This window comes from Chelmon rostratus, chromosome 14, assembly GCF_017976325.1.
Source record: "Chelmon rostratus isolate fCheRos1 chromosome 14, fCheRos1.pri, whole genome shotgun sequence".
In the NCBI taxonomy this organism is placed as follows: Eukaryota; Metazoa; Chordata; class Actinopteri; order Chaetodontiformes; family Chaetodontidae; genus Chelmon; species Chelmon rostratus.
The window spans coordinates 475,254-502,959 of NC_055671.1; the positions used below are offsets into that span (position 1 = coordinate 475,254).

The following is a 27,706-nucleotide window of genomic DNA, read 5'->3' on the forward strand; positions in this document are numbered from 1 at the left end:
CTCTGTCAGTAATTAAGGGAAAACATTTTCAACAGGCAAACAGCAAAACAATACATGTCCTTCAAAAACAAAAGTAAAATGAGAAAATAAAAATAAAAAAATCGAATCAGTTGTATTCCTTCTCATGGCTCTTACCTGCAATTTTCCCTGAGTTTAACTGAAAAATAAATCTAAATAAATTAAATAAATTAAAATACAAAAATCTATAGGACACAGACAAAACAATATTTCCTTCAAAGAAAAATCATGTCTTGTGGAAACAAAAATTTAACTGAATTAAAAACTAAAAATATATTAATGCTCTGTGATGCTCACTTGTCTGAGGCTGAGCCTGATACTTGGTGGTGTCTCATCTTTTGTTCATCAATGTTCAGGGTCAGGCTCTGAGCTGAGGAAATCCTCAGGATTGACTGAAGGTGTGTATCAGTAAGATGGCTCCTGTGTGATGTTTTGTTTAGCTTCATCAAAGAGAACAGTTGTTCACACAGGTATGTGCTGCCAAACATGGAGAGCGTCTGAGCGGCTTGGATGCGCAGCTGGGGCATTGTGTCGGGGATGAAACGTGCAAACTCAGCAGCACCCACTCTCTCATATTTTTCCTTCAGTGTGTCATTGCACTGGAGCTCAATCAACTCCATTTGTAGGTTTGGTGGTGCACTTTCCACGCCAACTGCAACAGGATTGCTGAGCAGTTCAAACCTGCTTTTCTGGGCTTCAAAGTCAGCAAGTATATTGAGATTATTGGCAAACTGTGCACTCAGGAACACAGCGGTAGAGAGCTTCTCTTTCATGGTCTGGCAACTGGGAAAGTGGCTCAAGTTTTCTTTCCGCATCTGCGACTCCCACAGACTCAGCTTGGTTTTAAACGCCTTCACTGTGGTGTACATATTAGTGATGATGCGCCCCATCCCTGCAGCTGCAGGTTCATCACATTCAGATGGCTCATGATGCCGCACAGAAACGCCATTTCACACAGAAATGTTTCATCTCGGAGATCTGTTGTGTCTTTCCCTTTGCTTTCCATGAACAGACAGATCTCCTCATGCAGCTCGAAACATCTTTGCAGCACCTTTCCCTGGCTTAGCCATCGCACCTCTGTGTGATAGGGCAAATCACCGTACTCTGTATCTAACTCGCCCAGAAATGCCTTGAATTGGCGGTGATTTAAACCTTTGGCTCTGATTAAGTTCACTGCTTGCGTTATGGTGCTCATTATTTGCTCCATTTTCAAAGCTTTGCCACACAACGACAGAACTGGTACATTAGGGTTGAGGCATGCATATTCCGGCTCCCGGTCACGCTGCACAGGAAAAGGAATGTGTTACTTTCCACACGTCTATCTTCAAGGAATAACAAGTGTCTGAACTACCCGGACCATGTATTGTATTTGACACAGAGAACATATTCTTTTCATTTACCTGGCTGACATATTCCACCTTTTGTGTCTAGGCTAGTGTACGCAGGCACAGTTGTTACATCAATGCACAATATGCCATTATGTGTGTGTACAGCTAGCAATGTGTTTGCTGTATTTGCTATGTTTCTGTGATAATTACCAGTAGTAGGCACACAATTGCATGCTGCCTCAGTCGCGCTCTCCTGCGTCTTGCATCCTCCTCCTCATTCCCGGGCATATGCCAAATTGCCAGTGCACACGCCATTCGCTGTGGTCATTCCATTGTCTACTTGGCTTGTAATAAACATGTGGTCAGGCTGTGTTTGACACTTATATAGACCTGGGACTTGACATTCGTCGTTAACTAATTGAGTTGACTGGTATCAGCTGGCACAGGTAATTGGATTCAGATCAGCTGCTGAATTGCTGCACGACAATAACTACCTTGAATGACACCGCTCCACACAGTGGCTGAAGACTGTTCATTGCCACTGATGGTATTGTGGCAAACTATGGCAAATGACTCCATAACAATGTACATAGGAGCTCATCCACATGAGGGCCAGGACCCAGATGCAGAGACGAATAACAAAGTTTATTTTCAAGACGGGAAACAAAATCTTCTTTCCAAAAAAAATCAAAGTACAACTAAGAGAGGCCACGAGGGGCAAAATACCAACAGAAAGCTCAAGCTATAACGAAGTGACAAATAAAAGGATGAACTCAAAATCACTGTTACGGGAAAAACTTGAACTAGCAAATAACAAGAAAATACACAAACCAAAAACTGATCACGAGAGAGCGACACAAGAGTTACTGACACAGGGAATAGTCCAGCAACGAGACCGGAGCCAAGGCTGCTGATAAAGGGCCGGTGATTAGCCAAGTGGGGACAGGTGATCAGCACAGCCCCTCTCCTGCTTCATGGTAAGACAGCTTTCTGGGTGGTACAGGGAACATTTCACAGCATTTGAGCCTTTGAGCTGAGTGCATGTCCAGCCAGAGAAACTGTTTTGATTGAGCTTGGTGAACTGGCAGGAGACTACCCTTTGGCAGACTACCTTGTTGACCCTCTTCAGATGGTGACATTAAAAAAAACACATTGACATACATTATGTGTCTTCTAATCTGATGCTAGCCTATATGTGGCTGTGGCCCAGGAGGTAGAGTGGTCGTCCACTTACCAGAGGGTTGGTGGTTCGGCAGTCTACATGTCAAAGTATCTTTGGGCAAGATACTGAACTCCAGGTTGCCCCCCAACCCCAATGAGCAGGTGGCCTAGCTACCATGTGTGAATGGGTGAATGCAGGCTTGTGTTGTAAAGCGCTTTGAGTGGTCTCCAGACTGAAAAGCACTATATAAATACAGTCTATAAACATTTAGCATTTATATCTGCATTCATCCATCCATCCATCCATCATCTAACCCTTATTTGGAAGCCCAAGAACAAGCCGAAGACATCTTCAGATCACAGATGTAGAATTTATTTAGGTCACAGGTTAAGTAAGGCAGCGCTGGGCTCAGAGTGACAGAGCTCTTGCAGGATCTCTGTCAGAAGGAGCCCTGATTTCCAGGTGTGGTTCACAGTTATCTTCTTGGTCCCGTACAGAGGCTGGACCCGCACGGACTGAGTCTCATTGGCCAGTTATCTCTGACATGAACAGGCCAACCACTGTTCATGTGAACTTACTGAAAAGTGATATAAAAGATTAGTCAATGTTGTCATTGAGGCGTGTATCTATTGCAACAAACCTAACATGACAGATTAGAGATGCCTGCTTGTCAAACTAAACTGTGACATTGTTGATTAAATGAGAACATCCAGTAAATATAATGAGTTCAGTGAAAAAGTGCAAATCTAAAGTGAACAGAGATTAATTATAACATTTCCCCCTTCTGACATAATTTTATTATGTCAATAAAATACAAGTAGGGATGTCATTTCTGTATTGTGTTCCAACTCTGTGCAGCAGTCAATTCAACAACTGTGAGTGACTAACCGCCCTGAGCTGCCACACAACCAGGTAGGAGATTGTTTGGGCATCCCCCTTTTGATATAATTCTATTATATCGACACAAATAAAAATCTCATGATCGTATCGTGGGCATGTAAGCGTGTCTTCATTGTGTTGAGCATCCTATATGTATGCCAGTGTGTGTAAGGTGTTCTTTGTTGCTGTGACTTACAGCAATCAATTCTTCATTGCACCTGCATGTGGAAATAGTAAACAGAGCAATGTAAATCAACAGAAACAATCATAATGTTTAAAAGCAAAAGCTAAAGAATTCATATCAGGAGTAGTCATCATGGTGCTGGGAACAGAACCTCTTTCCCAGGAGAGTGCAACCTTCCATAACTCTACTGATAACATGTCTGTAATGAGCACAATAATTATAACTATGAGTCTCACGCCTCTACATGTATGCAATGCTTTATATGGGTATGTGGTAACTTCACGCAAAGTCAGTGTATCTATATATGTTCAGGAGTAACAGTCTTTGTTGTCGTCAACATCCTTGTAAGCTTCAGTCTCGTCCTCTCCAGGCTCAGAGAGGGAGACCAGTGGAACAATTTCACCTGCATGTTGTGATAATTGATAAGGAGGTGGTGTGGGGAATTTATCATTAATGGCTGTGGTAATACACTTTAGACAGAGGTGCCTGACGCATGGTCTGCAGCAACATCCACATAAAATTAACAAAGTCACTGCTACAACTACTGAAAGAAACACAGACATAATTAATGTTTCCCACTTGCCAAAGGTTCTGTCTAGCCAATCAGTTAGTAGATTGTCTATCCCTAAGTGCTCTGCTAACTCTTCAGACATAGTTTTAAGGCCAGAGAGGGCTCAAGTTATGGAGCCATCTGGGGCTGTGTTATTAGGGATGAATACACAGCAATCTTGGAAAAACATAGCACACACACCACCTCTTTCAACTTGGACGAAATCAAGGGCCATTTTATTTTGGTAAGTCATCAGGGAAGTAGCAGCCAATTGTTATTGTAGTCCGGGTATAGCATCAATGGTCATATTATTGAGCCTTTGAACATTAAAATGAATATAGTTAATTCTGTCCAAATTTTTGTTTATAGTGAACCACCGAAACAGAGATGTCTCAAACCCTGTGGTGACTTGATCAAATATTTATATTTATCAGGTACACCTCTGGGGACTCCAGTTGCATCTATGTAGGCCGGGGCGTTCTGATATAAGTCAAATGAGCTACGTTTAAACCTGTGAGAATATCGACAGTCATGATAAGTGATGGACCATGAGATTATTTCTGAAGCTGAGGCTTTAATTATCTCGACTGGAACTATAGTGAGAGGATGGTGCATTTACCTGTCCAATTTGGAGGGAGTGTTATTATTTCCACAGTACCAGTAAAGTTATTTCCACAGTACCAGTAAACGTCTGAAAGTGCATGATTAAGTGATGTAACATTAGTCCAATCAGTGACGTTGACAGTAATAACACACCAATCATCAGGAATTTTACCAACACATGAGCCAGTAGCATCAGTTCTCTCTAGATAGGTGTGGTTGTTTTTGACAGGGGTAAAGATTGGTGGGAACGCCATTGGTGGGGCCAATGGGTAAGGTACTTCTAAGTGTTTACAGGTCTGTTGCTCAAGGACCGTTTAACCAGATGTTGAGCCATAGTTGGGGAGGAACTGGTACTGACATATTGACAATACTTTGGAGTGATTGTGCTTTTGACCGTTGGCTCTCCCACCACAAAATTTGTGTTACAATGATCAGTTTTAATGTAACCAATACAGTTATAGCCACTGAGTGCTACACCTAGTCTCCATAGTGGAGTCTTTTTTGGAGGGTTTTGTCAGTTGAGGTCTGTCCAGTCTCTGTTAGGGTTTCCAGAGTTATGGTCATTGTCAGTCAATGAGGTTCCTAAGTCAGTCCGAACCTCAGTCAGTGTTCTCTCACAGTGCGCTGTTGTCTTATGGATCCAGTTGCTCAGTCGGTTGGTGCAGTGTTAAATGGACCTGTCAAAAATCTCATGTAGGCTGATATTCATTGTTGCATTTGGACTGGATCTCAGGTTAAATAGCACTATAGGGAGGGCTTCGATCCAGGTTTGTTTGTGCCTGCGCAGACTTTAGCCAATCCTTCTTTAATGGTATGATTAGCCCTTTTTTCAATTTTGGTAGGTGTGGCAATCCACCTTGAGAATGGATATACACAGACTAAGAGATACCTCTTTCCCTCAACTCTGTGATCTGCACCCATGTCAGTGAAATCAATCACTATCTCCTTCCATGGGGCATCGGGAACTCGAAAACTTCTGGTCCTGCCTTGAGTGAAACCTTTGGATTAAACTGATTACAGATTTCACATGACTACTGAAAATATTTAGTAATGTCTTTAAGTGGGGGTGCCACCAGTGCTGGAAAATGAGAGTTGTGACCTCTACTGTGGGCATCTTGGCATAGCAGATCTAGTAGTCCAACCGGTGCTACTATCTTGCCGTCACGATTTCAACTGAGCCCTTGTGGCTGCTTTTTCTTTCCACGCCTGTTCTTCAGACGGGACAGCTTCTTATTGCAGCTCTCTGATGTTTTGTACACATAGGTCCCAATATGGTTTATCACTTACTGGTTTTCATTTGTCAATATAGATTGTATTTTGCTTTTGCTTTTGCTGCCATTGTCAGGAAGGTGGGGACTTAAGGGGAAACTAGGAGGGTTGAACCCAAATGCAGACACACAAGGGGGCGCTAGGCTCAATTAATACATTTATTAACACAAGGAAACAAGACAACCAAACTCAGAGGGCTAAAGGCTAACGACACACAAGGGTAACAGAATTCAAACAACGACACAACACAGGGATAGACAACACATCACTATAAGACACATGAAAGCAAGGGACGAGACTATGAATACTAACAATGAATACAATAAAGAACACAAAACGCTCCCGAAGGAGGAAACACAAAGGGCTATGAAAAAAGGAACTGACTACTGAAAGAACTAGATAAGAAAAACTCACAACTCAAATTACCTTCCTAGAAAACAGAAACGAGAATCTAAATAACAAAATAATCAAACAGAAAATCACTCTTTATCGAGGAGAACAAATCGGCAAGGCTATGAACTAAGAAAGGAAAATGGAAACTAGATTATTAAGGCTACAAACAAATATCAGGAAAGGACTATGGGTTGGAAACTCAACTAACAAGGGAAACGCAGACAACACAAGGATGGTGGAGCACTAACATAAAACAAGGCCTAAACAGGAACAAAGACAAGAACAAGACAAGAACCAAACTTACGGGAACTGTGGCAAACAAAGGACAGAGATAAACCAAGGAGACAATCACACAATCCACGGCACAGACAAGAACAAAGAAAAACAACAAAGAACACTCACTTACAGGCTAGGGCTAAATCAAGGAATCATGGGCTACAAGAATACATGGGCTTGGCAAGAGACATAGACAAGGTAGTGTTGACGACGACCCGACAAGGACAAAGGGAAGACACGGACTTAAATACATTAGGGAGGAACACTAATGACGCACAGGTGAAACACATCAGACAATCACACAGGAGGGAAAACACAGGAAGTAAAGTAAACCAAAGACACATAACAAGAACCTTCAAAATAAAACAGGATGTAACAAAAACCAGGCAAAGAGAACACACAATGGGAAACTTTACAAAACACAAACACGATGAGGCAAGACAATACAAAAACTCTTACATAAAACATGGCAAGACTGAGACAACACTAACTAAATAAGGCAATGATGAGGATCAAACAAGGAAAACTAAACAAAACCGGCGTGCATAGCACGGGTCATGACAGAACCCCCCCCTTAAGGGACAGATCCCAGATGTCCCTACATGGAACAAAAACAAAAGTGTCCAAAAGTTCAAATCAAGCAGGGTGGGTGGAGGGGGATCTTGGAGGAGGGATATAGAGTCCAGGTTAGGCAAAGTTTTTCTGGTGGTCTGGCCAGTGGCCAAAGACCAAGGCAGAGTCTTTCTGGAGGCCTGCGGCGAAGGCAGAACCTCCATTGAGGCCAGTGGCGAGGGCGACACCTCCGTTGAGGCCAGCAGTGAGGGCGGAACCCCTCTGGAGGCCGGCGGCGAGGTCGAAACCTCCGTTGAGGCCGGCGGCGAGGGCGGGACCCCTCTGGAGGCCGGCGGCGAGGGCGGGACCCCTCTGGATGCCGGCGGCGAGGGCGGGACCCCTCTGGAGGCCGGCGGCGAGGGCGGGACCCCTCTGGAGGCCGGCGGCGAGGGCGGAACCTCCATTGAGTCCAGCTGCGAGGGCGGAACCCCTCTGGAGGCCGGCGGCGAGGGCGGAACCCCTCTGGAGGCCGGCGGCGAGGGCGGAACCTCCATTGAGTCCAGCTGCGAGGGCGGAACCCCTCTGGAGACCGGCGGCGAGGGCGGAACCCCTCTGGAGACCGGCGGCGAGGGCGGAACCCCTCTGGAGACCGGCGGCGAGGGCGGAACCCCTCTGGAGACCGGCGACGACCAACAAGGTTGGAAGCTGGTGGTGAGGCCGCAGGACAGGAGGCCGGCAGCGGGGCAGCAGGACAGGAGGCCGGCGACATGGCAGCCGGACAGGGGGCCGGCGACATGGCAACAGGACAGGGAGCCGGCGACATGACAGCCGGACAGGGAGCCGGCAACATGGCAACAGGACAGGGAGCCGGCGACATGGCAATAGGACAGGGAGCCGGCAACATGGCAACAGGACAGAGGGCCGGCAACATGGCAACAGGACAGGGAGCCGGCAGCAAGGAGGACTGTAATCCTGGTCGAGGTGGTTGCTGCAGCTCCGGTTCAGAAGGCTGCGGCGGCGGCAGCAACTCGAGGTCAGAAGGTGGCGGCGGCAGCAGCAGCGGCGGCCGCACCAGCTCGGGCGGCTGCGGCAACAGCAGCAGCAGCAGCTTGAGAACAGGAAGCAGCGGCAGCACCAGCAGCTCGAGGTCAGGGGGCGGCAGCTCAGGTTCAGGAGACGGCAGCATCAGCTGCTCGAGGTCAGGAGGCGGCGACAGCGGCAGCTCGAGGTCAGGAGGCGGCGGCAGCGGCAGCTCGAGGTCAGGAGGCGGCGGCAGCGGCAGCTCGAGGTCCGGAGGCGGCGGCAGCGGCAACCCAGGAGGCAACAGCAGCGGCAGCAGCTGCTCTGGCGGCAGCACCAGCTCAGACGGCGGCGGCAGCAGCAACGGCTCTGGCGGCTCTGGAACTGGCGGCGGCGGCAACAGCAGCAGCTCTGGCAGCAGCGGTGACGGCGGCTCTGGCGGCAGCAGCGGCTCCGGCGGCAGCACCAGCTCAGACGGCGGCGACAGCAGCAACGGCTCTGGCGGCTCTGGAACTGGCGGCGGCGGCAACAGCAGCAGCGGCGACGGCGGCTCTGGCGGCAGCAGCGGCACCGGCGGCAGCACCAGCTCAGACGGCGGCGACAGCAGCAACGGCTCTGGCGGCTCTGGAACTGGCGGCGGCGGGAACAGCAGCAGCTCTGGCAGCAGCCGCGACGGCGGCTCTGGTGGCTCTGCAGACGACGGGAGGCTAGCAGACTGACGGCCAACCGACCCCTTCGGTCGTCGGGATCCCCGCTTCCTCCTTGAAGGTGCTGGCTGGGTTGCGGGGGGTGAGGGCAACTCGGGCACTGGGGACGACAGGGGGCTAGCAGGCTGGCTAGCCGACACCTTCCGTCGTCGGATCCTCCGCTTCCTCCTTGCAGGGACTGGCTTGTTGCGGTTGGAGGGTGGCTTGATGGCTAGCCTTGTTCCCCAGAACAGGGCTGTCAGGAGTTCGTCGTCGTCAGAACTGTTGTCATAGTCTGCGAGGAACGTTGCCGGGGTCTGGCGCTTCTTCGAGATTGGGGGAGGATCGAAGACTGGCGGAGGTCCCCAGAATCGGGGACCCAGGATATATTCCTCGTCAGAGCTATACAGGTCATGCTCATACTCGGACATGATATCTGAGTCTGCTGGCTCCATACTGGTCGGGTCGTTCTGTCAGGAAGGTGGGGACTTAAGGGGAAACTAGGAGGGTTGAACCCAAATGCAGACACACAAGGGGGCGCTAGGCTCAATTAATACATTTATTAACACAAGGAAACAAGACAACCAAACTCAGAGGGCTAAAGGCTAACGACACACAAGGGTAACAGAATTCAAACAACGACACAACACAGGGATAGACAACACATCACTATAAGACACATGAAAGCAAGGGACGAGACTATGAATACTAACAATGAATACAATAAAGAACACAAAACGCTCCCGAAGGAGGAAACACAAAGGGCTATGAAAAAAGGAACTGACTACTGAAAGAACTAGATAAGAAAAACTCACAACTCAAATTACCTTCCTAGAAAACAGAAACGAGAATCTAAATAACAAAATAATCAAACAGAAAATCACTCTTTATCGAGGAGAACAAATCGGCAAGGCTATGAACTAAGAAAGGAAAATGGAAACTAGATTATTAAGGCTACAAACAAATATCAGGAAAGGACTATGGGTTGGAAACTCAACTAACAAGGGAAACGCAGACAACACAAGGATGGTGGAGCACTAACATAAAACAAGGCCTAAACAGGAACAAAGACAAGAACAAGACAAGAACCAAACTTACGGGAACTGTGGCAAACAAAGGACAGAGATAAACCAAGGAGACAATCACACAATCCACGGCACAGACAAGAACAAAGAAAAACAACAAAGAACACTCACTTACAGGCTAGGGCTAAATCAAGGAATCATGGGCTACAAGAATACATGGGCTTGGCAAGAGACATAGACAAGGTAGTGTTGACGACGACCCGACAAGGACAAAGGGAAGACACGGACTTAAATACATTAGGGAGGAACACTAATGACGCACAGGTGAAACACATCAGACAATCACACAGGAGGGAAAACACAGGAAGTAAAGTAAACCAAAGACACATAACAAGAACCTTCAAAATAAAACAGGATGTAACAAAAACCAGGCAAAGAGAACACACAATGGGAAACTTTACAAAACACAAACACGATGAGGCAAGACAATACAAAAACTCTTACATAAAACATGGCAAGACTGAGACAACACTAACTAAATAAGGCAATGATGAGGATCAAACAAGGAAAACTAAACAAAACCGGCGTGCATAGCACGGGTCATGACAGCCATATCTGATTCGTATTTCCTTTTGTTACTCTGCCATCTCCTTTTTAATGTCCTCTGCACTTGACTATGGCTACTCGTTATGGTTCTAATAATGCATTGGAAAGGTAAAATAGTTGGTTCAAATGTTTAACAGGGGTGCCAGATGAGGTCACAAAACCTTTCCTTCTCCAGCGACACGTGTCTAAATGCACAGCTTGCAATGCATGGGCTGAGTCAGTGTAGATAGTTGCAGTTTTGTCTTTTGCTAGTTTACATGCCTCTTTGAAAAAGAACAGCATTGACAAAACCATTCTTTTCATCAACATCCAGGTGAAATGGTTCACAGTAGTTGGGAGTGTGTAGACTACAAGCTGTAGATGGTGCTTTCTCAGCTGTTGCTGTCCATTGTAGAGGAGAGTTGTAATTTTTGTACCCTGCTTGTGTAATTAAAGCTCTCAGAGGTGCTACCAGGCCAGAGAAATCAGGTACAAAATTCTTAGTATAGGTAATCAGACCAAGAAATTGCATCATGGACTTTACAGTCAGTGGCTTGGAGTGGTTCAAAATGTCAGTCTTTTGTGCAGTGGTCATATTAAGGCCAGAGGAGCAGATTAAACGGCCTAAAAAAGTTACTTTTAGTCTGCCAATTTGGAGTTTGGATTTAGAGACTTTGAACCCACAGTCAGTCTCAGTGGCCATCATGATAGTGTCAGAGTCTGGGGCTACCACAGTTATAACAGTTATCTACCACAAATTTAAATGTACTTCTCATGAATTCATTTGAAGGATAAATATTATTTCTAATTTTAAAATGAATTTCTTTCCACTTTGGGGGAAAAAATTTATTGTTACATTTTTCGCTGACTAGGTTGAGCTCATCCATTCTCACTTTCTGTAAATTTAGAGTTGTATGTTCAAGATATTCTTTTCTTTTTATCGATTGGATAAAGACTTTTGAGATATTCTGTGAGACTTTGTTATAGATCTCGATGGAGCAGCTCATGCTATATTTGGCATTAAAATCCTTCAGTTCAAGTATATTTCCATTCCCATCCATTAAATGCATCACAGACCATATTTGTTTCGACGTCCATTCTTCCATAAACATAGATCTTCCCTGACTTAATATCACCCTGTTGTTCCACAATGGCACGTTATGGGGCTAAAGTTATGCTTGAACATAATTTTCCAATTTAACAGAACCTGTTAATGAAATTTGGAAAGTTTTATGGGCAGTTTGGATATTTCAAAGTCACATACTAAAAGGAACTCAATACCTTCAACATTGTTGAAAACAAGAGAAGGCAGTGAAAACCAAATATCATCATCATTCCTTAAGAAGGATCGGAGCCATTTGATCTTTAATATTCCATTCATAATTTCAAAATCAATTGCTTTTATATCACCATCCTCATAGTCCTTTGTCAAGTCTCTATTTCTGATATAGTGGTGTTTATTTTTCCGTATGAAATTCAAATTTGTTCTATTGATTTATAATTCTTGGCGGGATAGCTACGGAATATGCTATCTTGGTTAACATAGTCCTACCAAACAACGTTAAATCCCTTTGCAGCCAAAAGTTTTTTTTGCATTTGTCAATAGTATTTTGAATATTCTTTTTTTTCACTATCCTCTGCATCTTTAGTTATCCAAATTCATAGATATTTGATCTCATTTATGACAAGTATATCATACAGTGAAAAATCAGAACAGCTATGGATACTCATAAGTTCACATTTGTCCAGGTTCAGGTGTAGACCAGAGGTCCGTTTCACAAAGCAGGTTTACTGAAAACTCCGAGTATGTTAACCCTGAAATGAGGGAAACTCTGAGTTTTCTGTTTCACATAGGACGGTAAGTCAAACCAGAGAAAGAGGGGTAACTCAAGCCTGTTTCACAGACAGAGGTAAGTTAAACTCTGAGTCAGTTACCGCAGTAACTGACTCTATGAACCTAACCTGGTCGGCACCAGGTTTTACTCAAGGAACCTCGAGTTTCTCTGTGTCTCCGCCCTCTCTCAACCACACACCGTATTTCATTTCCTCATTCATTCATTCAGTCGGCAGACGAGTTTTGGCATAGTTCTGCCGTCTGTTATTAAAAAAAAAAACATTAAAAATATCATTCAGTGGGAAGTCCATTAGGCACAGTAGGTCATGCCGAGGTCTTACCTGTTTGAACAATATTTTTATATTTCATTTTAAGCTGCTGCCAAGTGCGCTTCTCCCCCGCGGGATTGCACCTAAATGAAATAAATTAATAGGCAACCATTCAAGCAGTTTTGCCCTGTAATATTATTGTGATTTCAAAGGACTACATTTATACTCACGCATTGACCCGAGCAGCAATGTTCTCCCACACCGTCTCCCTCTCCTTCGCAGCTGCAGCGGTGTTGGACTTCCGTCTAAAAACGTGTTCATATTCGCTGTATGAGCGCATTAAAATGTCTAATTTCGGTGGCGTGAAGTAGGCAGCCTTCCGCTTCCCCGTTGCCATGGTGACTCCTCAAATCGGGGTTCCATTGATGCTGTCTTTTTAAAGTTGCGGGGCACGCGCTTAACTCGAGGTGAACCTACTCTGAGTTAATCAAACTAACTCAAATCTGCTGTTGTGGAATCGAAAACTCAGAGTTTCCTATCTCAGAGTAGATCAACTCAGAGTTCAGGGTTACACAGAGTTTGTTGAACCTGCTCTGTTTAACTTACCTCTGTCTGTGAAACAGACTTGAGTTACCGCTCTTTCTCTGGTTTGACTTACCTTCCTATGTGAAACAGAAAACTCAGAGTTTCCCTCATTTCAGGGTTAACATACTCAGAGTTTTCAGTAAACCTGCTTTGTTAAACGGACCTCTGGTGGACATCCAGCTTCTGTTTTCCGGGCAAGAAAGTTTCTGGCCACCATATATATATATATATATATATATATATATATATACACTTTCTAATCATTTCTCTCCTACTCACCTTTCCAGTAGAGGTCTCTCCCCTCTCACTACCTGTGCTCCTCTGCCCTGACTCCTACACGTCAATAGAGGTGGTGGATTGATTATTATTAGTGTATTATTATTATCCACTGATGGTAATCATATGTGAATGAGCCCAGCTCCATGCGTGGAGTGGGAAACACGGCTGATGGCTGATGCTCCAGAAGGAAGTCACCCCAACGATAGTGGTAAAAAAAAGAGTGCATACTTAACTCTATAAACAACCAGGACCTTCACAATGCATTTCAGGCTAACTAGCTAGCAGCAGCTAAGTAGCAGTGTTCTTTCAGAGCTGGGATGAAACTTTTGACCGCAAAACAACAAAGGACGTGCGCAGATTGTCTGTAGTGTGTGTGCAAGCCAGGTTTTTGTTTGTCAAACACGGAGCATTTGGTTTATTAACCATGTAAATGGCAGTTAATTTTGTTTATTTATTTAGTCCTGCCACTTTATTTTTGTGCTTTTATTTTGAAGAGCGCCGGTGTTTTGCTACTTCCTGTTTTGCGGAAGCCAGGCTTCTTGCTCCCTTCTCAGTTAACGACATGCACACGTTGCTCCAGAGCTGGTAAAACATGCAAACGAAATATTCACTTCTTGTATGCTGTGTTGGAGCTTGTAGAAAGTTGTTTCATTGTGGTTTGCTTCGTGTTTTTTGTGTGTTTATATATCTTGTGTAAGGAGTGTTACTGCAAGGTGTGTGTGGAAGACAGGCTGCTAGCAAGCTGCATTCAAGTTTAGCGCCCTTGGAAAGCAGAAGGAGGTATGATGAGACTAACGGTGCATCCCTTGTGAAAAGAGTGTTTCATTCATTTAGAGAGTTTGTCATTATTTTCTGAAATATAACACCACAGCATTTGTATTTTCATCTGTTTTGATAGTTTTCACGGTGTCATAAGGTGACAGAATGTGTCGAAAGCCAGTGAGGAGAGAATTAAAAGAAGCCAGTGAGGAGAGAATTAAAAGAACACCAGTCGAAGCTCTCTTGTGTTAATTCCAAGTGGGCCGCTACAGTGAAAACTCCTCTGCTGCGAGAAGTGAAAAGTCCTCCGCGGCGAGAAGTGAAAGCCACCGGCTGCAACTGACCTGCCATCCCTGCAGAGAAGCTGACCATCTCATCCGAGATCCAGCTACCAGCCTGTTACCAGCCAACTGACTCTGCTCGCACCCACATCCTGCTCAGGCAAGATTTATAAAAGGGACAGCACACTAAAGGTACAATTGCTGGAAAAGAGACATTGAGTGTCAAAAAAAACCCAAAAAAAACATATTTTGAGGTCAAAATAATTTGTGAATATTTCAAGGTGATTGGAACATATGTTTATGGAGTAATAATTCATGACATGTCTGTTTATGAAAAGGTTTAAAAGGTGAAGCTCTATAGCTATTAATGTCTGCAGAGCTCATTTATGACATTTTTGTTGTTACTGCTTTTTGCTAAAAATCCCTTTGAATGTCCATAATCTGTGAATGCTTGACATAGTGTTACTCTGTGGTAAAAGATAACAGCTTATAAGTATAGATTCAGGCATAAGACAATCAAAGTCTACAGTCGAACTAAAGCAGCTGCAGAAAGCAAACAAAGTCTCAGTCTCAGTCCCAACAAACGAAACAGACAATCCCATAGACATGCCACTTGAGTCCAGCTCACGTGAGAGAAAACAAACAGAGAAAGGCAAAGAGATGCATAAACAAGACGCCAAAAAGCGTGAAAAAACATTTCACAAAGCGTATAACTCTTGGAAGCTGACAGCAAGGGAGACAAGGTCAAAGCTAAAAACCCTCTGCTCATCAGAAGACCTCAATAACTTACAGCAAGACATTGAAACAAAGCACGATGCTGTAAGACAGCAATATGAACCTATTCTACATAACAGTGACACCACACCTGAGATTGTCAACAAAATGGACGCATGTGTTACACTAACAAAGGAAATCTGCAATCTCATTAGTAACCGTCTGGAGACTATTAATGAAGATTATAATAATCAACTTGAGAAAGAGAGAGTAAAAGAAATGTTAAACAAAAATGAATATGGGTCTGTATTTGGCCACACCAAAACCGAAACCACCAGTTCATCAGAGTCAACAGAGGAATCGAGCAATCACTCTGGATCAAGCAGTACCCACAGCAGTAGAGCAGATGCAAAAGCAGAGCTTGCTGCTAAAATGGAGCAATCAAAGGCCATAGAAGAAATTCAAGCACAGCAAGCACGGCTTCACAAATTAGAAAATGAATGGAAACTGAAGGAAGCAAAAATGTTGTCAGAAATGAAACAAAGAGAGGTGGAAATGCAACAACAGTTGGAACAAGAGAGAGCAAAACTGCAGCAGTTACAAGCAGAAAAAGAGGTCGCTATAGCAGCGACTCGCGTGAGAGCATATGACAGTCTTTAAGATTCTGAGAATCAAAATGAAGAAATGAACAACAAAACTAGTTCTGCTTGCTATGGAAAGTTGAAAACTGAACCTCAATTAAATCCAGACGCTGCATCATTCCAACCTCGCCAAGCAGTTCCTGAAATGATATTGACCCAGGAGTCTGTCAGTTTAGCACAAGCCATTGCTAGTTCACTGAGTATGAATCGCTTACCAGTCCCTGAACCCGACACCCGACTTCCTCCAAAGCTGCACTGAAGCAATCCCACACGTCCAAGGACTAGCCATCCTTAATGATTGCGAGGAAAACCACAAGTTGCTCAAAAAACTGCCAGAATGGATCGTTAGAAAGTGGAGTCGAATTGTTGTGGATGAACTTGACACATCAAATAGTTATCCAGATTTTGCATGTTTCTCAAAGTTCCTGAGTAAAGAAGCACGCATTGCTTGTAACCCTGTTACTTCTCCACTGTTGATAAATTCTAAACCTACAGATGATAGAATCCCAAAGAGAACTAAAGCCTTCAACACAAACACGCAAATAAAGAGAAACTCACGAGAAACAAGAAACAAACAGCAGTAAACCAAAATGGCCTTGCTTTGTCTGTAAAAGTGAAACTCATGGCATCACAAAGTGTCCCGCTTTCACAGCTAAGAGTGCTGAAGAGAAAAGGACATTTATCCATGAAAATCGGCTCTGCTTTGGATGTTTAAGAAAGGGTCATGTGACCAAAGATTGTAAGCGACGGCACACGTGCAGCATATGCAACTGTCGCCATCCAACTTGCTTGCACGAGGACAGGAAGCAAAGACCTGTGGAAAAGATAACAAATAATTCCACTTCCACAGAAGAACATGCAAGTCAGGAAACACACAAAGTCATGTCTCATACATCAACACAACGCGCTTCTGCTACCTCAAGTAATGTCCCAGTTTTTGTGTCTTCAGTACGAGAACCACACTCACATACTCACATACGCAATACTAGACACACAAAGTGATTCAACATTTGTCTTGGAAGATGTACTTGATAAGTTAAATGTGGATGTCCGACCAGTAAAACTGAAACTTAGTACTATGACAGCAATCGACACAATAATATTGAGTAAGAGTGCTTATGGTTTACAAGTTCGAGGACTCCACTCTGAGAGCTACATTCAAATACATAGGGCCTACAGCTGTGACTTTATCCCAGTGGATAAGTCTTATGTTCCAACGAAAGAAACAGCGTTACTGTGGCCTCATCTCAGAAACTTGGCAGATAAGTTGCCACCCCTCCAAGATTGTGATGTAGGGCTCTTAATAGGATATGACTGTCCAGCGGCACTGGCTCCTCGTGAAGTCATATTAGGTGACAAAACCCAACCGTTTGCACAGAGATCAGAACTAGGATGGAGTATAATAGGCTCATCAAACCCCCACCTAGACAGGCAAGGAAGTCAGAGCTTTGTGCATCGGCTCACAGTAAAAGAACTGCCAGCTCCATCAGCGACAGATGTTTTAAAGGCCCTGGAATCAGACTTTATTGAGAGAACATACGAGGACAAATACGTGTCCCAAGAAGATGCTCATTTTATACAGTTCCTCAGTAATCACATCACACAGAAGGAGGACGGACATTATGAGATGCCCCTCCCTTTCAAAGGCAACAGTCCGCCTAACCTACCAAACAACAGGAGGTTAGCCACGATTCGCCTACAGTGTCTCAAGAAAAAATTAAAGGCCAACAAACAATACTATGATCAATACAAAACATTCATGGAGGAAACCATTACCAAGGGTGATGAAGAGCCTGCCCCTACAACATCTGAGGGACAGGCAGAGTGGTACCTGCCGCATCACGGCATCCATCACCCCAGGAAACCGAACAAACTGAGAGTTGTTTTTGACTGTTCGGCCAAATTCCAGGGTGTTTCTCAAAATGACACTCTGCTAAGTGGACCTGATATTATCAATCCTCTGTTAGGAGTACTTTGCAGATTCAGGAAGGAAGCTGTAGCCATTATCTGTGACACTGAGAGAATGTTTTATCAGTTCTCTGTCTCTCCTGAATCCAGAAATTATCTGAAGTTCCTCTGGTGGAAAGGTGGTGACCTGGAGAAGGAACCACAGGAGTACAGAATGGCCGTCCATCTCTTCTGAGCCGCTTCGTCTCCCGGATCTGCCAATTTGGGTTTAAAGCATCTAGCACGAGAACACAAAGCTAGCTATCCTCTAGCATCAACATTTGTGGAGAAAAATTTTTATGTTGATGATGGCTTGATCAGCATGTCATCAGTTGAGGAAGCTAAGAAACTGATCACTAAGTCACAAGAGTTGTGCAAAAGAGGAGGACTGCGCCTTCACAAATTCAACTCGAACGAGGAAGCAGCACTTTCTTGCTTAGAACCCTCTGAAAGAGCAGCAAACACAGTGCCTCTAGGATTTGATCCAACCACATCAGAACGTGCTCTCGGTATCCAATGGTCGATAAAAGACGACACTTTCAGCTTTAACATCAGCTTGAAGGATCAGCCTTCAACCCGTCGTGGTTGTTTGTCTGTCATAGCCTCTCTCTACGATCCACTCGGACTCATCGCTCCATTCTGCCTAAGTGGAAAACGTATCCTTTAAGAGCTTTGTCACCGAGGCATTGGATGGGACGACTCACTCCCAGAAGATATTAAGCCACGGTGGGAGGAATGGATAAATGGTCTTCTCAAGTTGAAAGAGGTCTCAATACCGAGATGTTATCACCCACATGACTTCCATAACATTGTCAGAGTGGAGCTGCACCATTTTTCGGATGCCAGCTGTGTAGGTTATGGTGCATGTTCTTACCTCAGGTATAAGAACGACAAGGATGAAATCCACTGCTGTCTCGTGATGGCAAAAGCAAGAGTCGCACCGTCAAAAGTCACAAGTATCCCGAGACTTGAACTTGCAGCAGCAGTGGTTTCTGCAAAAGTCAGTGTCATGTTAAAGAGTGAACTTGACATGAAAATTGATCAAGAATCTTTCTGGACTGACTCGCAGGTTGTGCTGGGATACATCAACAATGATGCTCGTAGATTCCACATATTTGTTGCAAACCGTGTTCAGCTGATTAGAGACAGTGATCCCGGTCAGTGGTATTATGTAGACACCTCAGACAACCCGGCGGATCATGCATCCCGAGGTCTACATGCTTCAGACATTCACTCAACAAACTGGCAAACAGGACCAAAGTTTCTCTGGGAGCATGAATTACACCAAGCAGTCCAGCAGAATTACTCGTCGGTGATCCTGAAGTCAAGATAATTCAAGTGCTTGCAACCGAAGCCAATAACTGCACCGACATTCTCAGTCGTCTCAGTCAGTTTTCTTCATGGTCATCACTGATTAAAGTGGTTGCAAGAATCAAAAGACTGAGGTCTAAACGAACACGACATACTGAACATGTGACTGTCGAGGAGCGTGAGAAAGCTGCTGAAGCACTTATTAAAATTGTACAGCAGGAAGCCTTTCCCCAAGAGGTAAAGATGCTTCAAGGTGGAAAAGACATTCCAAACACTAGCTCTCTCTTCAGTCTGGACCCCATCTGGTCTGAAGGACTTCTCCGTGTTGGTGGGAGATTAAAACAGTCATCTCTCTGCCACAAAGTCAAGCACCCAGTCATCTTACCAAACAAAAGTCATATTACTAAGCTGATTGTGTCCCACTACCATGCTAAAACGTGCCATCAGGGTCGAGGTCAGACACAAATGGAGCTTAGAGCAAATGGATTCTAGGTCATTGGTGGAAGCAAGTTGGTTGCTAAACAAATACACACCTGTGTGCTTTGCAGGAAACTTCGACGTCTGACTGAAAGCCAACGGATGGCTGAACTCCCTAAAGAACGTCTTGAAGCCTCAGCACCTTTTACATACAGCGGCATGGACTGTTTTGGTCCGTTCATTGTAAAGAAAGTCCGCAAAGAATACAAAAGATATGGTTTGATTTTCACATGTCTGTACTCTAGAGCTGTGCATATAGAAATGCTCGAAGATTTGTCGACAGACTCATTCATCAACGCACTGAGATGCTTCATCAGCATCAGAGGAGCTGTCCGACAACTACATTGCGACCAAGGCTCTAACTTTGTTGGCGCCAGAAACGAGTTTAAGGAAGCACTTAAACAATGCGACACCAAACTACTAGAAATGTTCCTGTCTGAAAGGCAGTGCGAATTTGTCTTCAATGCCCCCTCTGCCAGCCACGCAGGCGGTGTCTGGGAACGGCAAATTAGAACTGTTAGAAATGTGCTGAATGCCACTTTCGCCCAGTGCCCAGGTCGACTCGATGACGCCTCTCTCAGAACACTGTTGTATGAGGCCATGGCAATTATTAACAGTCGCCCATTAACAGTCGATGGAATCAATGATCCACATGCACTGGAACCTTTAACGCCAAATCACCTTATTATGATGAAATCCAAAGTTGCTCTTCCTCCCCCTGGAGTATTTGTGAAGGAAGACTTATATGCAACAAAGAGATGGAGAAGAGTTCAGTATCTCATTGAACAATTCTGGGGTCGATGGAAAAAAGAGTATTTGCTCAACATATCCACAAGACAGAAATGGCACTTACCTCAACGCAACCTCAGAGCCAATGACATTGTCATCATTAAAGACGATAACCTTCCAAGAAATCAATGGCAACTAGGACGAGTGGTGGAGACCGTTCAAGACAGTGATGGTTTAGTCTGTCGAGTCAAAGTGCAAGTTGGAGAGCGAAAGCCTCAAAGAAAACAAGATTCCCCCTCCAAACCTTCAGTCATTGAGAGACCAGTCCGAAAATTAGTGCTTCTTCTTGAGAACTGATTAGAACAAACAAACCACAAGTTCCATGTACACTTTACTGAGTATGATGTACATTCACTTATATATCTCTGATAGTTCAATGTGAAGTAATCCATTTATTAGAGTCAAGAAATTCTGTACAATTCATTTGCTCTTAGTGTATTTTGCTCATTCATTGTAGCAGAATTTGGTGGGAGTGTAAATGGCAGTGAATTTTGTTTATTTATGTAGTCCTGCCACTTTATTTTTGTGCTTTTATTTTGAAGAGCGCCGTTCGTGTTTTGCTACTTCCTGTTTTGCGGAAGCCAGGCTTCTTGCTCCCGTCTCAGTTAACAACATGCACACATTGCTCCAGAGCTGGTAAAACATGCAAACTAAATATTCACTTCTTGTATGCTGTGTTGGAGCTTGTAGAAAGTTGTTTTATTGTGGTTTGCTTCATGTTTTTTGTGTGTTTATATATCTTGTGTAAGGAGTGTTACTGCGAGGTGTGTGTGGAAGACAGGCTGCTAGCAAGCTGCATTCAAGTTTAGCGCCCTTGGAAAGCAGAAGGAGGTATGATGAGACTAACGGTGCATTCCTTGTGAAAAGAGTGTTTCATTGATTTAGAGAGTTTGTCATTATTTTCTGAAATATAACACCACGGCATTTGTATTTTCATCTGTTTTTATAGTTTTCACGGTGTCATAAGGTAACAGAATGTGTCGAAAGCCAGTTAGGAGAGAATTAAAAGAACACCAGTCGAAGCTCTCTGCGCCTTGTGTTAATTCCAAGTGGGCCGCTACAAACCACATGGGACTTTCTGCTGTCAGCTGTTGGCTTGAGCTAACTAACTGTTGCTACCAGCAGTGATGAATGCTTACTTTCTTGAAAAACCTATATTACTATTTTTAATAAAACAACACAAAATTATTTAGGAGGGCTTAAGAATATTTTAGGGGGGCTGAAGCCCCCCTAAAATACGCCTAACGACACCACTGAGTCAGCCCCTCCAGTGACTGAAACCCCAGACCTGTACCAGATGACTTTCTGTGGTGATGTACTTTTATACGATAGGTCCTTCTTGTTGAAAGGAAAGCCACATTCATCAAGTGAACAAAGAGCTAAAGTCTATTCAGCTTCAGGTGAACCCTTTAAATCAATGGCCTGCCGGGTTCTAAAGAGCCCTTTAGACAGGAAGCACGGCCACAAAAGACAGAAATATGACCACACAAAATGAAAAAAACATGATTCGTTCAAAAGGACACCGTGTGCAAAGATGGCCATGGATATATTCACAATAACATACCAGTTCAATGCAATCAAGTTTAGTCTTCCATATTTCACCAGGAACAACAGCCTTTTCCTCATAAAAACAGTGCATGTGTGAGCGTTCTTTTGTGGATTTAAAATGGAAATGTCCAAGTTTATGGTGCAGGAAGAATGGCATGGCCACACAGGATTTGCTCTCGTGTACTGCCTTTATTCTGGAGCTGGTAAAGAAAATTAAACAGGACACAGTGGTCATCGACAAGGCAGCTGTAACCTGAAAGCTGTGTAACAAAAATGACAAAAATCACTAAATAGTACGAACATTACGGCCAGGAAAGAGTCAGCTGGTGCATGGCTAGCTTACTAGCATTAACTACATTCAACCACGAATGATACTCATGAATAAAGTTAAAATATGTACACATAAGCGCCTCTAACTTTCAGACTACATGCTAGTATTGCTTATAGTCATGGTGTATGTCACGGTCAGTTGCAAAAACAATTTTAAAACATTAAACAAGGAATTAACGATCGCAACATCGCTCACATGCACCCACCTCCAGCCTGGATATATTTCCTTTTTGCCGAGTCAACGACAGTGAAGAAACCCTGTCTGTTCTGTTACACTATTAATCCACCAGGTGGCTCCATACAGGGCAAGCAAATAAATTTTGAAGAAACTCATGATAAAAGTTATTTTTAACTCTGTAACACATGCTCCGTTTTGTGCACCAGTTAGCTTTGGATGGACAAACAAATTACAGCCGCGACCGTCAGTTCTGGTGGAGGAAGTAGCAAAGGTAAGATCTGAGAGTTGTTGGCCTGTAACTGCAGCTGTTCTGAAAGGCAAAACCAGCACTGCAGTGATGCATATACTTTTTATTGATCTCTTTAATTTGGATTTTCAGCAGAAGCATTATTATAGTTTGAAGAAGCTCAATTAAGCCGTGAAATGGCACATGCTATCAGTGACAACAGGACAGCATTTCAAGGGCAGAAAACAGTATAACAGAAATAGCACAAGAACATCAGTATACAGTATACACAGCCCAACATATGGAGACGCTTCTGTTTGGAAAATAAAGGTACAGGTACAAAAGAATCAAACAGTCACTGCTTGAAAAGCCAAAGAAAAGAAGTCTGATCTCTTGCTCCAAAGTGGAAAAGTGACCCAAAAAATAACAAATGGTCTAAAAAAAGAACAGGAAAAAAGAGTCGGGGTAGATTCGTGAAGGTAAAGAAGTGAGGAAATTCATAGGAGGGGTAACAACAGACCACCATACCACCACCTCAACTTACCACCCAAGGAATAAAAAAGCAGGCATATTACAGTATGCTAACAGCCGTTTCTTCCCAAATAGAAAAAGAGAGTTTGGAAGATCTGAGGAGGACTGGAGGACTCGGTCCGTGCGGGTCCAACCTCTGTACGGGGCCATACCAGCCCAAGAAGATAACTGGAAACCACACCCGGAAATCAGGGCTCCTTCTGACAGAGATCCTGCGAGAGCTATGTCACTCTGAGTCCAGCGCTGCCTTACTTAACCTGTGACCTAAATAAATTCTACATCTGTGATCTGAAGATGTCTTCGGCTTGTTCTTGGGCTTCCAATTAAAGAATCGGGTTAACAGAGGAAACAGTGTCAGCAAGCCCAGCTCAGCTGTGAAGAGAGTGATGAGGTCGCCTTGGGGCCAACCCGCTTCCCACCAGCCTCCAAAACAGTTAAAGACACCTCAGCTGCAAAGGATTAACTAGTGGAGGGTTTAGTGGCTTTTGTGAACTCCAGGTTTCAGAGAAGCTAAGGCTACAGCTCAGCTGTGAAAAACCCCAAAAAGTTAAAGTCTCTGCTCCAGACTGTAGCACCTTTGGTCCTAGCTTGGAGAACTAATGGATACTCACATCTCTAGGTTTGGTAGGAGTTGGGTAAGTGAATCAAAAGAGGAGTGGTTTGAACAGGTAATATTTTAGTATCAACAAAGATATAAAATATAAATATCAACAACTTGGTTGTTCACTGTGTTCAAAATAACAAGGCGCCCAAAAAATAAATAAAACAAAAGAAAAGGAAGTCCTGGGACACTGAGCCCTCCTGCTCAGTGTTCTGGGGGTGTTCCGTTGAGGGGGTCCAATGTGTGTGCTCTGTGTATCAATGTCAATTGAGTTTCTTTGTCCTCAGTGTCTTTTTAATTCTACTACCCGGGTAGGTGTGTGTGGGTGTGTCTTATCTTCAGAGATTCAGATGATCCAGAGTCGTCGAGGTAAGTAGGTTCTGCAGCTGGCCACACTGCTTCTCCAACTCTCACTCAGAATCGTTGGGCTGGGCTCGCCATCTTGATCGTCTCTTTCTCAGAATCGTTGGGCTGGGCTCGCCATCTTGATTGTCTCTTTCTCTCTGTTTCTCAGTTCAGACTAGTGTAACCCAGCTGGATAAAATGGGTTAAGAACTAGATAGAAAACAGGAGAAATACCCAAAGTCATTGGAATACTGACTTAAGTTAAGTCCATGTTATTTCTATTATTGTATGTCATATTTTATGGTATCTTAGCCAAATCTTTGTTTTTCCTATTTTTTACCTGTCTTTGAAGTAAGCATGAGCTGTGAGATGCATGTTGGGAGGAAGAGGGTGTGTTACCGACACAGAGAGAGGAGAGAGTTCATCCGAGACGTCATGTTAAATGGCGAGAAATTGTCCTGTTATCACTTGCAAATATAAAGTAGAAACTGAGTCAGCAGTTGCTTAAATAAAGTAGCTGTCGGTCGGAAGTGAAGCAGGTTTTCCGAGGGAGACGTGAGGTCGCCAGAAGAGCCGTTTTCCCAAAAAAAAGTTGAACTTCATGTGCCTCGGTAAGCTAACTTTAGCCTCATTCATTAGTTTGGGGTGTGTTAATGGCAGGTTAGCACCATGAAATCTCCATATCCAGCTCATCATAATAATTTTTGTGGTTTTCTGATTGTTAAGTGTTTTAAAGGAGATGTGTTTTGTGTGTTTAAATTGTGAGTTGCAAAAAGGTATTCACAATGTGAATAACAATAAGAAAAACGGACTTTTTGTTTTTCTTTCCATGCTCCTTTGTTGTTAGAGGTAACTAAGTGAGCCAAGACATTTAGCCTCACTGTTATCTGAGAATAATTTTCAGAGTTATTTTGCCAGTTGATTGGTGACACAAGTATTTTGTGTAACAGGGAGTTATAAAATAGTTTTGTTGAGAAAGTAAACTTATAGGAAGGTTTATGATTTAATGTGTACTGACACGTTGGTTAAGCTGAAACAGTTAATTATATTTTCACATGTGATGATTTTGCTGTTAACATATGCTAAGCATATGAATGTTTTGGTTAGAACAATTTAATTCTAATATCATTTTTCCTGAGAATGTGAAAGTTGAATTAGAGAATAACGCTGTTTACCAAGTAATTGCTTTTAATTAGCACTTTTTTGGTATTGTTATGATCTAATAAGATGTTGTACAACATAAATGACACAGAGAATGTAGAGACTGTAAGCCTGTTTATAAATGCAGGTCAGGAAGATCGACTGGTATAGTAGATGGCGAGCCACCCAAAGTGATCCCCAGAGTCTACCCCACCACCAAACCAGCTGGATTGCTTGTTTGTCTGTGGTAGGATCGTACCAGTCACCCAGGCTGGCACCAACTGGAACACACTTAAGACTTAGAGTGCACTCTGACTCAGCAGACTTTGACAATTCAGATCTTCATCTGACTTGAACCAGACTTTGACATATTTTACCTTCTTGGTTATCAGACACTGACTGAAAAAAAACTCATTTATATCGTGGAGGTAATCCACTAAAGGACAATTATTTGATTTAAAGGGCCCATTTTTTATTTTTTTCATATCCCTGTAAATTGTTATCCTGTTGCCATTCTTGTGCAAAAAGTAAAGTTGCAGTTACTAAAATTCAGTTGAGTTGTGTTCTTGGTTATTACACTCACTCCTGACTCTCCTTGAACCTAGAATCAGAGAGGTGTGCTTACCTGGGGTGGGTTACACTAGCAAGGGGAAAAAAAAACAACCTACACAGAAAGTGCATAGGTATAAGAACCTAATCTGATTCTGTCTGTTTCTTATGAGATCTCATCATTTCTCGGTTTAAACATCAAAAATGTATCACCAAAAGATTTAAGGAAATACATTAAAACACAATTAAGGAATTATTTTGAATTAAACAATTAGTTTAACCACAAATGGCTTATGCATCTTTTTAAACCTCTATCCTTTTAACTATTTTAATTCACCTTTTTAATATTTAACTCTTTAACATAAAGTTAATTACAGTTTTTATACACAAAAGTGCATTTTTCTTCATCAATAAATGAAATATACCATACCTAGAATGGTGCTGTTACCATTTGCAGTGGCTAATAACACAAATAAACAGCCCCAATGGCATAAAAAAATAAAAATAAACTGCATCTTCTCAATGCAAACCGCATGGAAACTTAGCCTTAGCTTAACGATTAGCATAGCGACTATCATGGCTAACCATAAAACAATGGACAAAATAGTATCTCGACCTAGCGGTTAGCATGTCGTGGTTGCTAGTAACGTTAACATTTCAAACTAGTGATCTTTTCATAACCGATAAACTGCGGTAGAAAATGCACAAAAGTAACAGAAAAACATTGTAAGGCATCATATGGCATATTTTAAGCAACATAGACCACCATAACCCAAGTCAATAGCACAATAAATGCATATTTCCGTCTGAACGGCTACCGAACTGGAAGCTAACCGTGTACTAACTCACCGGAGATTAATGCAGTTGACTTCCCAAAGGGGATTTTCTCCTCAGCTCACGGCTTATAACTTGGGTTCGCTCGTGATTACCGGGTCTACCTTATCCGCGGCTTTCTGCTACTCTTTGCGTCGTGTTTGCTTTGTTTTAGCCACGACTCCCTCGTCCTGGTCTGCCCTGCTCTGCTGCGGTCTGGCTTGTGTCTTGAGAGAAAAGGACGTCTGCTCTCAGGTGCAGACTTATCACATACCTCACCTAGGTTCACGCAGGAGATACAGCGACTAGCAGGGAGATACTGCCATCTACTGGGGTTTAGTAGAACTATCTAAATGACAAATACAGGGTTAGTAACCTGATTTTTCATGCTGATTACAAGACCAAAGTGAGTACTGCTCTGCAGATACCGGTGAGCGCCTAGATTGGGCAGACCTAAACCTCCAAATTACAAGCGTAGGGATGCGTGCTTAGCTGCAAAGGATGCAACTAGTGGACCCAAGAAGGTCACCCGCCTGCTCCCCATTTCTAAAGCAGTTAAAGTCCCTGCTCTGGACGATTGCAGATACCAGCGATGGACAGCTTAGATTTTTCAGACCTCAACCTCCAAATTACAAGCGTGGGGATTCACAAAACTGGCGCAGGAGATTAAGAAACCAGGATGGTCAAACAGACCCACATGGAGGAACATGATGCTGCAGTCCAGAATGCAGAGCAGAATGCTGTGAGGGACAGACAACTCCAGCAGCATGTTGAGCATGGACTCCTCTGCATCGGTCGTCTCTAAGCCCCAGTGGGCCTCTGCAGAGCCACCACACACCCACCTCCCATGCATCTAAAATGCAGACAGGCAGAGGTCCAAAGACAGAAAAAAAGCAAAGGCAGTCCCTTTTCTAGAACAACATGTAGGCTCAGTGGTTAGCACTGGTGCCACGCAGACCTGAGGCCACACCTTTCTGTGAGGAGTTTTCATATTCTCCTCGTGTGTGTGGGTTTACTCTGGGTGCTCCA

General features: G+C 43.7%; 1 pseudogene; it reads right to left on the reverse strand.

Annotated features, from left to right (window-relative positions):
* Positions 1-311: 311 nt before the first annotated feature.
* LOC121617491 overlaps positions 312-27,706 on the reverse strand; it is a 28,398-nt pseudogene continuing 1,003 nt past the window's right edge.